The 12,263-nt window shown below is 42.9% G+C and overlaps 1 long non-coding RNA gene across 1 annotated transcript in view; it reads left to right on the forward strand.

Annotated features, from left to right (window-relative positions):
- Positions 1-7,952, forward strand: part of LOC102381706 — a 24,772-nt gene extending 16,820 nt beyond the window's left edge. Inside the window, exons 3-4 of the long non-coding RNA XR_323251.1 lie at positions 5,928-6,093; positions 7,845-7,952. This is a non-coding gene — a long non-coding RNA (uncharacterized LOC102381706). The remainder of the gene's footprint in view (positions 1-5,927; positions 6,094-7,844) is intronic.
- The last annotated feature ends 4,311 nt before the right edge of the window (positions 7,953-12,263 follow it).

The following is a 12,263-nucleotide window of genomic DNA, read 5'->3' on the forward strand; positions in this document are numbered from 1 at the left end:
GCCCCACCACTTTTTCCTGCTTATGCAGGGGGTCGGACTTGATGATCTATTGAGGTCCCTTCCGACCCTAACATCTATGAATCTATCTGTGGGAGCCCGCTGGCTAATATGATTCAGAGGGGTAACCAACACGGGTTTTTAGCAGGCAGGTCCTGCCTGACTAACTTAGTTTCCTTTTACAACAAGGCCACCAATTGTTTAGATGCAGGAGTCAAGGTGGATGTTATCTATCTGGACTTCAAGAAGGCCTTTGACAAGGTATCCCATACCGTCCTTATGAATAAACTGATGGGATTTGCCTAGGATGATTACATGACAGACTGGGTAGCAAATTGGCTCAAGGGTCCCACTTACAGGGTGGTAGTGGATGGGTCGGTGTCAACCTGGAAAGATGTGGGCAGTAAAGTCCCTCAGGGCTCAGTTCTGGGGCCGGTGCTGTTCAACATCTTCATCAGTGACCTGGATGACGGAGTGGGAAGCACTCTGTCCAAATTCCTGGATGACACAAAATTATGGGGTGCAGCTAACACCCTGGAGAGGAGGAACCAGATCCAGGCCAACCTAGACAGGCTGGGGCAGGGAGCAACAGGATGCAATTCAATAAGGACAAGTGCAAGGTGCTGCATCTAGGGAGGAAGAACTGCCATCATACCTACAGACTGGGGAGCGACCTTCTCAGCTCCACTGAGGCAGAAAATGTTCTTGGAGTCACTGCTGACTCCTGGATGAACATGAGTCCCCAATGTGATGAAGCAGTTGGCAGAGCCAATCGCACCTTGTCCTGCATTTGTAGGTGCTGCACAAACAAGTCCAGGGAAGTGATTCTCCCCCTCTATGTGGCACTGGTCAGACCGCAGCTGGAGTACTGTGTCCATTTCTGGATGTCGCAGTTCAAGCAGGATGCGGACAACCTGGAGAGGGTCCAAAGAAGAGCCATTCACCTGGTTAGAGGCCTGCAGGGAAGGCCCTATGAGGAAAGGCTAAGGGACCTTAACCTCTTCAGCCTCTCCAAGAGAAGGCTGAGAGGGGACCTTGTGGTGGTGTACAAATTCATAAGGGGAGAGCAACGTGAAGTAGGCGACAATCTGTTCACCAGGGCACCCCCTGGAACGACAAGGAACAATGGCAATAAGCTACTGAAGAGAAGGTTTAGGCTGGACATTAGGAGAAAGCTCTTCATGGTCAGGGCTGCCAGAATCTGGATTGGGCTCCCAAGGGAGGTGGTGCTCGCCCCGTCCTTGGGGGTCTTCAAGAGGAGACTGGACAGGCACCTGGCTGAGATCATATGACCCCAGGGTTGGTGACTCTTTTCTTGCCTGCCAGGGGCAGGGGGGCGGACTAGATGGCCCACTGAGGTCCCTTCCAACTCTATGAATCTATGAATTGACTATTTTACTGCACGACAGCGTAATGTCACAGTTTTTATGTGACTCTTTAATGCTCATTAAAGCTCGTGTATCTGCACCCACTATGAGTCATGAATGATATGGTAGTCCATGTATCAGCCCATGGCTTTTCAAATGTTCTCTTGTCCCCTGTGACAACCAGCCCTGAAGGAAGAATTCTAGATCAAATGATAATGTAGTTATGAGATTTTCTTATTCACAGCTGGCACATCTACATGTGTGCTTTAATGCACATTAGCCTATTTTATTGTGCATTAAAGTGTCACAAAAAACTGTGCTCTTTAGCTAATGCACATTAAAATAGGCTAATGCACCTTTTCTAGTAGTTCATAATGGAGGTACTACATTTAATACGCATTACCCAAAGTATATTAATGAACATGTAGATTCACACAGTTTTATTTTTCTAACCAACTACTTTTCAGCAGAGTGTAGGCACAAACGGTATGTAAAATTAGAGGGAACTTATAGGACAACATGGCAGTGGATGACCGTCTGAAGTAAATAGTAAAGCAGAGAAACTGAGAGAAAATATTTGTATTAGAAATCTGTTAACAAGCATTATGTTCACCCAGCAAGGGAACAGCAACAGACCATGTATCTGGCACATTGATTCAAAACTTAAGCAAAACAATTTAGATTTAAAATATCACATGCTAGTTTGAATTTTGCGTGAATGACCTAAAGACAAAAGAGTAAACCCAGAAATTATTTTCCAAATCATTGTGAATAAAACATGCATTTCAAAAAATGAACAGGATTAGGGCACAGAAAAAAGTCTACATTTACTAATTACATGTATGATTTCCTGAGATCTCAAGAGAATCTTTTCTTTATTCAGTAGAATTTATCCATGTAGTTGTTGGATAACTTTTTTTCCCCCAAATATATACACTAGCAGAAAGCAATCAAGAGTTCCTGAAATGCTGAGATTTAATGTCTGTAAAATTATGTTGACAGGAAAACTATAACAACCCACTCCCTACCATAACTATATTTGGGCAATATAAAATCATTCACTTAAATCTATGAGGAATATTAATTAAATATCCTGTCTATGGTTTTGGTGCTAGAAGGTGCTAAGTTTGCTGCACTCAATACTACAAAGTACTTAAGCACACATATAACCTGAAATACGTAATTGGATATATTGGAATCAACACGGTTACCACTAAGCCCACATTTACATGCTCATCTCAATGTAACATTTATTAGAGGAAAGATATAATAAATATGGATGGAAGTTTCTGAGCTATAAAATACAATCACAAGAATGGCAAGCAGAGGACTGGAAGTGGCCAGGTCTTTGGTGAAGCAGGTCTGGCAAGTGCCAGAAGAACAGTCACTGTAGAGGCCAGGTCTACACTGTCCCTACAGTGAGCTCAAAAACACCTCTGAGGAGCATACTTTACTGCTACACATTATAGGCCATGTGGCAGGGCACTGTTGGTGCCTGCCACTTTCTGGAGGTAAGGGAGGAGCTGTAGGGGATGGCTAGGAGGCTCCTTGTCCTGGGCATGACCTAAAACTGCACCCTGCTGGGAGTGGCTGGCCTGGTGGGGCTCTCAGTGGCGCGGGAGCCTCCAGGAAATGCCAGGCCAGTTACCACCCCGGTGAAAGGCAGGTTTGGGCACCTAACTCCAGTTTCCACAACTGGGTGGGTCACCTGCTACTAGGGCCCAGAGGGCAGACCCCAGGGGAAAGAGTGGGGCTAGAGACTCAGACCTGATAAAGAGAGTACCCTTGACTGGGGGCTAGAGACTCAGACCTGATAGAGAGAGTACCCTCAACTGGTCAATGCTGGGGCCAGGACCAGAGCAGTCAAAAGGGCCAGAGGCCCACCGCAAGGGATGCCCAGAGCTAAGAGGGCCTGGGGTTTCCAACTGGCCTTGGAGGTGAGGCTAGGGCCTGTATGGCCAAAGGTCCCAGGGGGACCACACCCAAGAGGGGAAAATAGTTTCAGGGAGCTAGACAGACTGAATGAAGGTGGGGTAGGCTGCTGAAATGGAGAGATCTTGGAGGGGTCCTGATTAGAGAAGTCTAGGGCCCAGTGTGGGGCCTGTGAGATTAATATCAGTAGATGCCATCTGCGAGGCATGGGCTGCGGTGTGGGGAAGGTACGGAGCCGCAGATAGCACCCCCTGGCATTGGGGCAAGAAATGGGCAGCCTCCCGCCTAATTAAGATCATTAATTAATTAACAACAAGGCATGGCAGGCAGGAAGGTGGGGGGTTGGCACAGAAACCGGTGGGCAAGCTAAAGGCAAATCGGCCCAGAGAAGGCCCCCTGCTACAGACCAAAACCTAGAAATTAGGCAGTGTAGCCAGTTTAGTATGGTCTGGAGCATGAGCCCAGAGTCACTCTCAGTCTCTGTATTTCATGTTCAATGCCAGGCTAAGCTGTCTAATTTCTGGGTTTTCATACACTGAGGAGGAGGGAGTGGGCAAGGCAATGCTTCTCAGCAGTGCTCCCAGGATTGCCCCAGAGGCAGCGTTGACATGCTCTGAAAGAGCAACTCGACTGAATGAGTTCAATCAGTTGGCAGAAAGTTTTATATCGGGGTTATCAACTGGAGCTACATGTACCCCTGGGGATACTTAGGAAAACCCTAGGGGGTATGCACGGGTGAGCAGAGACAGAGTGCTGCCACCCACCACCCCATGCTGCCACCTCCCAGGAACAGGGCCAGGGTGGGGCAAGGGCAGCAGCACCCCTTCGTGGGCTGCACAGGTACCACCTGGCCGGTCAGATGTGGCGGGGTGACGGGGTTTGCATGCGCGGGCAGTGGTAGCCACTGCCATCTACCACCCCACACTGCTGTTCTGCATCTGGCCATACACCACTTCCCCCCACCCCACACACACACACCTGGCCACTGGGGGTACACTTATTAAAAAAGGTTGAAAACCCCTAGTTTATATGATGCAGATGTCCCTCTGCATAGCAGGGGACTGGACTAGGAGAGGCAGGAAGTACCTTCCAGTGCTATATTTATAAGAATAGGATGACGAAAATAGCCAGGAACTGACTAACGAGGAAGAAGAGGGATACTGAAGGTAAACAGTGCTTGGTGTGCCCCCTAGTGTAATCTTTTAGGAGATGTAGAGGACCTAAACAATTCCAAGCACTGAGGAAACACTGGAAGTGAACTAAAGAAAAGCAGCTATTACTGCTCATGTAAGTAATTACTTCTTAACTAGGCATTAGAGTAAATTCCTGGCTACTTTACATGACATTATTGACCCAGCATCATGGGGAATCTAGTTATGTAATGGATGACATGTAATTTGCAAAGTCTGAATAAGGAACTGAAAGTCATAATAACTACTGTAAATTAGAAAAAAAACTAAGGAGAAACAGCCCATAGGAACTTAAATATTGATTGCAAGAAGCAATTCACAAAGATATTAATGTAGCATTTTTTTGGCTTAGAAAACTAATTTGGTCTCTAAGCAATTTATCTCTAGGCTTCTGTAAGGTAAGGTCTGAAATTATTTCTGTAAAGGATTCTTCATTTAGCTGATGATCAGTGTTAAATTGAAACCCTTGTCTCTGGAGATCAAACCCAATCCAGTAGCTATCTTGAATGTAAATGAGGTTTTAACTGGTGACTGTTGTTACCTCCCAATTCAAGTCATGTAGCTAATTCATTGTAAAGTGAAGCCTAATAGATGGGACACAATGAAACTTGCCTGATGCAACTACAAAAAGTTACAGGCTACCCTGGGTGAGTTCTTAAGCTCTAGTTAAACCTTACTGAACATTTTGGGAGTCAGTTTGAGAATGAGAAATCATGCATGTCACTTTCTGCAGTAACTTTGCATTGTTACAATATGTGCGATTTTACCTTACAAGGAAGCAGGCAACAATTACACAAAGGTAAAATAAAACAGTAGTTAAAATCAAGTGTATTATCTGGGCAGGGTAGCTGGAATCCTTCCTTCCATATGTAAAGAGGCTTTACAGCACACTACAGCCCCACCTGCTTTGTATACCATATAGATGAATCATTGCAGCCATTGCTCTTTCTCCTGGTTCAGATCTTTCTTAATGATAAGGAGAAGAACTGCATGAAATGCATCTTTGGGCAGAAAGAGCGCCAGTGGGAGAGCTTTGTGCAGCCTGTAACGTGACACTGTTCTGCCACCTAGCGTTAGCTTTATTCAATGCATGGCAGTCTGACAAGACAGCAAAGTCCCAGTTGCAGACTGTTTACTTCAGGAGAGCAAAATAATTGCTGGGATATGTACAGCAAAGCCCATTTGATGCTAATGAAATTTGTCCCTACTTGGCCCACAGAGAATTTGTCTCTCTGGGTGCCTCTACACAAGGTGCTTCGAGGACAGTAGACTAATTCTATTGTGCATTAGCATGGCAGGCAAAACCCGTGCTAATGCATTCATACGCAGAAGATTTAGTCTACTGTGTCTTAATGTCACAAAATGACCGGTCATTTGTGCTAACATGCAGTAGTGCTGATTACGACATGTTAAGTTAGTATCTATCTATCTATCGTTACAGGTACTCAACTTAATGTCGTATTAACGAACATGTAAATGTGCCCTCTATTTACCTTTCCTGCAACACATCAATTCCTTTATGTTATGGATGTCAAGCCAAGTTACTTCGGTCACATGGCCAAGATGTCAGTGAAAATCAGCTGGCACTGACAGAGGTTGTAGAAGAGGTAGGTTTGCATGGTCTGCCCGCACCAATTGTTGTCATCTTCACCTTTTGCCAGGGGAAAAGTTGAAGTTATTTCCCATATAAATATTCCAACTCCAGGTCTCTGTAGTCTTCTAGAGCCCTTCTGTCTGCCCAGTGTCCTAATGAATTATGTCTTTTCCCTTTTATATTTAGCATGTGGTGTACAGTAAAAAAAGATACTTTTTGTAAACATCCTGAACTAGTTTTATTTTGTCCCGGTTTCTTTTTCCTTGTTTTTCTTCCTGGCTGTGACTCTGCACAGACATACACACTTAATACTACCACTGGGAGGAGACCTCTAGATTCTACAGTAATAAAAGACATGTTCTTGGGGACAAGGCACGTGTTGGTTCCTGCATTATTGATTTTTGCCTTAGTCTTTGGCAAATGAAGGCATCAGTTTTTACAGGTCTTCATGGTTCAGTTATCAATATTTAGTAAAGAATAGAAAGTATTTCTTCTTTAACAAAAGTAATTCTCCATCTTTTCCCCCTGAAATTTGATATTTTTACAAAGAAATACTGAACAAAATAGTTTGGTCCCTCCCCTCAAAAGTGGAAAAATATTAACAAAAAAAGAAAATTAACAAAACTCTTAGTTTTCAGGTTTTCAAAAGCAGTTTTCTTTTGTGTTACAGTTTTTCCACAAAAATAAAAGATATAATTAAAAAATCATTAAGAAACGTCTAGAATATATGAGTTATAATGTGATTGGAGTGTGATTGTATTATGTTGTAATGCCTCTGAATTGAGCTGTGCTGACCATGGCTATCAGGGGTGCTCAACCTTCAGCTACCCCAGGCTGGATGAGTGGCACCGGGCCGCTCTGTAGGGCGGATCTTACAGCAGGGTCAGTCCCAGGCCTGATCCAGTGCAGATTCAGTCCGTGGGTGTGGGCTGGCATACAAACCCAATCTCACGCATGGCCTGACTCCACACACCAGATCCAGCTACTAAGTGACCCCATGTACCAGCACTATCTAGAGTGGAGGCCACATCATCCAGTCTATGGGGCTCCCCACAGGTCTAGAAATTTGGTAGTGGGGAAGTGACAATACTGCTACTGCTGTGTCACCACCACATTCCTGGACCCATGGGGAGCCCCCTGACCTGGACAACACATCCTGGAGGGCTCAATCTGGCCCACAGGCTGGAGGTTGAGCACCGCTGTTCTATACTATAATCCACTGAGCTCAGCACTGGAAGCAATCTAGATTTACTCTCAACACTGTTTTGAACTTCAGCATACAGGACTGAGCCTCCCACCACCTACTTCCTAGTCCTCCCCTTTCTGCACTGTGTTTGGAAATTTCCCAGTCTTCAGGTTTCAACACAAGTAGTCTGTCAGCAGCGATTTCAAAATGCCCTTTTCCTGACTTCAACCCTCCAGTTTCCCACTTAGCTCCACTGCCTGTAAGCAGAGACAAAGCTAGGAGAGAGTAGTCTGAAGACTGATTTCTAGAAGTGGTCCACTTCACAAGTAAACGATGCAATATGGACAACTATGACGTGCACTACAAATTATGATATAGTCAGAGAAGGGTGGCTCACATAGCTCAGGCTTATTGGGGGTATCCTCAAGATCAATGCTGAATGTCAAGCTTTCAGGCACAAAGTGCCCATCCTCAGCTCTGGAAAAGATGCAAAGCCTGCACTTCTTCAATTCTGGAAAAGAAGCAGAGACAGCCTGAATTAAATACTAGATAAAGCAATGACTTTTATTTAACTCCAGAATGGAAATGAAAATTGAACCCCAAGAAGTGAAAGAGGCCTGTAACCACATCGAGCAAAGACGTTATCAGAAGGAAAGAGGGTCATTATCACCTGGAGAGTTCACACAGAGAGGTTAGCAGAGAGCAGCTACATTGTAACAGGTCATCAAACCAGTATTTATGTTCAGGGTCTTGAATGTTCAGTAAAATTACAATTTTTTTTTTGTACCAGGGCCAGTCTTCTGGAGATGTTTTGTAAATGTGTCTTAATGACAATGATTGTGAGGGCAGAAATGGAGGGACTGTTCTATGAAGTGTTCTTTCACTAGTGACTGGGTGTTTCTGTCCTCCATTGCTTTCCCGTAAGAATTCATTCTCTAGCATAATCATCAGTTTCACCCACGTCGTTTCCACAAGGGTGTTCGTTGCATCGGATGTGCTATAGACATGGGGAGGATCCCTGGTTTCTGATGGTTTCATTGTGGGGTGTATTGACTGTTGCAGCAATGCGGATGGCTTCACATGTTTTGTATTTGCTGTTTAGGCAGACCATGTTCCACCTGGTGTTGGCTGATCATGAAGCTTGCTGCTGCTGCTGCTGAAGGTGAGGTTTGAGGGTTATTTGAAAGCCAGAAGCAGTGGGGGTTGGAAATATTTCTCTCAAGGTTTGGTCCTCTTCCAGTATAGGTTGTAACTGTTCAAAGACTTCTTATACGTTCAAGTATGGAATGGTATTTGACAACCAGGGGTGTGCAGTCAGTGGGGGGTGAGTTTTTTGTATTGTAGGTTTGTGCTAGGTGGTTCATTCAAAGACACTGTGTGGGAATGCCTGGCATTTAGCCTACAGTGGTATTTACCTGGTATTTATCTTAAGCTGTTTCTGCTTCTTTCCAAGACCTGAGGAAAGATACTTTTTGCCCAAAAGCTTACCTAACCTCTCTTCCAACTATTGAGTTTGTCCAAAAACAAAAAAAGAAAAAAGCAAAAAAAGTAAAAAAGCAAAAAAAATCTTGATTCTCACATATTTCCTAGATCATAGTGGCTACAACAGATCTTGCACCCTAAATATCACACAGGATTATCAACTTGATCACCTAGCTCCGCAGAAGACTGTCTGAAACGGAGTATTGACTCTGCTGAAACCTGAGTTCTGTGAAATTCCATAACTGGCTGTTTGCAAGATGCTGTGCTTCCTGTTGTGGAAATAGAGCTGTTCAGCCGCATTTTATGGTAGCATCCACTATGCATTAGGTGTTCCCATACTCCATTAAACAGAGTACAAATGCAAGAAGGAACTTTCCAAGTACCAAAGTACAATGTTTTCTGCTTTGAGGAACTCAGTTTATCATGGTGCTTAGTGAAAATGGAGCAGATCTAAGATCAGTTCCAGCATATCCTTATTCCATTAACATGGCATTTGTATAATCACTGCTTCTCTTTCTTTCTCTTGTTTTACAAAGATATGGACCAAGGTGAAAACACATTCATGGGAGAGAGAGAGAGAATCGTATCGCAGAGGGTGAGCGACATGTTTCATTAGGTCCATTGCTCAATCCAAGAAAGCAGGAATCTCCAGAACAGTGCTTGACATGAGAGGGGGAAATATGGCAGGAAGTCCTGGCCTCCAACTCTTTACATGTATCTCGTTAAACTGATTCCAATACTCCTCTCTCCTTGTGATCTGTGGCTAATTAACATGACAGGGTAACGGGAAAAAGAACCCTAATATTTCTTTGTCAAATTGCCATATTTGCTTGAATCAAAGATGACTTCACATTTAAGATGACCCCCAAATTTATATTCTATATACAGAAAATTATAAGTTTGTTATAATTTTTTGTATAGAATCTAGCTATTGGAAGGTCATCTTAAATACCTCTCCCCCAACTGCTGTGGCAGGGACAGCAGCAGCAGGGGAACAAGCGGTGGAAAAGGCAAGTGGCTGGGGAGGTAGACAGCTAGACTGACCCAGACTCCTTACCCCCTACACACACACCTTGCCCACCTGCCACTGTGCTGGGTGCTGCACCACCCTGTGCCTTGTCAGGTGGATTCCTGCTGCCTTTGACTGCAGATATTAAATTGTTACTTGTTGAATGGGGGAAAAAAATCTTGTTTTGGAATTGAGTAAACACAGTGTTTTAATCCAAGAGAAAAGCAAAGGGAAAAAATTCAATCCTGTGGGTTAAGTTTGAGATGTAGAGTTCAGATTGACTCATGAATCTCATTTACATGTGGAAATTCCTCTTTCAGACACATTGGTCTCATCTTAGTAACTTTCTGTGAGTATGTATGGGTACTTCAGAACAGTTTTGCTAATTTATTTGATAATAACCTCTCATGGGACCAATAGTCACATGTAGTTTCTGCATGTTATTCCAGGGGATCGAATTCTGATCTAATTGAGCTAACCCTTCTCAGTTTAATGTAGTGCATCTGAATGTATTCATTTATGTCCAGATTAATAATCTGGCACACAATGCAGAAATCTGCCATATAGTCTGTAAATGTTCTGCATTCACAGGAACCTAATATTCATGATAGAAATAAATTATGTAACGTTTCATTTCATTTATGGTGGTGCCAATATGAAGCAAATCACTTAACTGCTGTGAAATTATTGTGTATGGAACCAGCATAAGCAAGAACTGAATCTAGGTCAAGTTTTGCATTGTGGGTTGGGAGGCAGTCATGTTCTGGATGAGGGTAGGTACTTGCTGTCAAGAATCTTTACAACCACAAACATCTCTGCATTCATTTGTCCCTAAGTTGAAAACACTCCACTTTGATGACTGCATTTTTTTCTTTTCTCAACTTAACGACACTGCAACTTTCTTCATTAGTAAAATCTCAGAGCTTAGGTGGTCTTCCCCTTGTTCTACATGGCATCACCTCAGAGGCAGCTCTCTCCTTTCTAATGTATCAAGAACTGTATTTGTAACAGATGAGAAATCAGTAAAGTAGCCTTGAAACAGACCTAAATGAAACAGAAAAGAGTAATAATGCCACTCCTATGCACTGTAGATTTCAGTAAAAGTTCCTTTCCTTTTCAATACAAATCTTATATATATATATCTGCCAGAATTTGTAAGCAAGACAACTCTACCTTAAAATAAGAAAGGAAGCTGGAGCCTCAGCGGGGGTAAATGGGTTTCCTGCAGGTTTAGGAAGATTTCTCTGATCCAGACTGGGGTGCTTGAACAGTTCAGATAATGAAATGAAATGAATTTTCAACTGCTATAGAAATGCTGTTCAGTGGACCCAAACATGGATCACAATTGCTGCTTGCTGAGTAAAATTAGCTAAATCACAGATGCTCATTTCTTTAAAATGTCCCATTCCTTTTATTTTAAGGAGATTGGGCTCTGTTAGGTCCTTTATATTGTTGCACACAAGAAATTGCCGAAGCAATTCCTTACGAAGAATAGTTGAAAAGATGAGTGTGGATTAAAAAAAAAAAAGCAGCTCCTTTGACACAAGGATCTTTATCTCCAAGACCCAATCCTGCTTTACATTGTGTAGAACCCCACTATGCGAGTAGTATAATACCTGAAACTACTCATACGTTGGGAGAACTACACAACAGGAGTCAAAATACTGCAATTAAGCCTTGACAAAACATTATTTTCATGGGATTCATTTTAGAATAAGGCATCTGTAACAAGAATCAGCGTAGTGTATGTTGACAAATAAAAATATCCTAAATAAAGAGTCAGGGTCAATGGGACTATTTGGAGAATGGGGCCCTACTCCACATGGGGCAGGATAGAGATAACAATGTTCTAATGAGATTGCTGACACTTCTGGATATGAGGCAAAGTGCTTGAGCTGAGTCCTAAGAGAACCATTTTAAGGCATTAACCCTGAAAACACTAATGCACACACTTACTTTTATGTGCAAGTTCTCCCAGAAGTATGTGTGTCTGATAAGTCTTCAAGGGGTGTGGGTCAAGGCTGGCATAATCTTTAGCCTTGTCCTTGGTGCTGGAAGTAAAGAGGAACTGCTTTTATGGAACAAAGTTTTCCAATGTATTTTGCTATTTTAAAATATATATATTGTTTACAATCCTTGTGCTCTAATAAAGTATTATAAAAAAGATCCAGGTTTTTTTTTTCTTGGTGTCAGGTTAATATTATAGAGCTCTGTTCACCAAGATTAAACTCTAGCAGAAAGCACTAGAAACCACTCTTCAGCAGAAAGGAATGACTTCTCTTTACCAATCCTGTGCTTTAAAGATACCTAAACACTGCAGTCTCTATAGACTGCATATGGATACTAATTATAATACAATGTGTGCATTGTATTATGTGCAAATGAACTTACCTTTAGTACTAACCACCTCGTAAATAATATAAGGTAATGATACACACACGAGTGTGGGGCAGTTATGCATAAGAACAGCTAAAAATAAAACAATGGGAAAAAAAAGTCAAATACA

Source organism: Alligator sinensis, unplaced genomic scaffold (genome assembly GCF_000455745.1).
Source record: "Alligator sinensis unplaced genomic scaffold, ASM45574v1 scaffold701_1, whole genome shotgun sequence".
In the NCBI taxonomy this organism is placed as follows: Eukaryota; Metazoa; Chordata; order Crocodylia; family Alligatoridae; genus Alligator; species Alligator sinensis.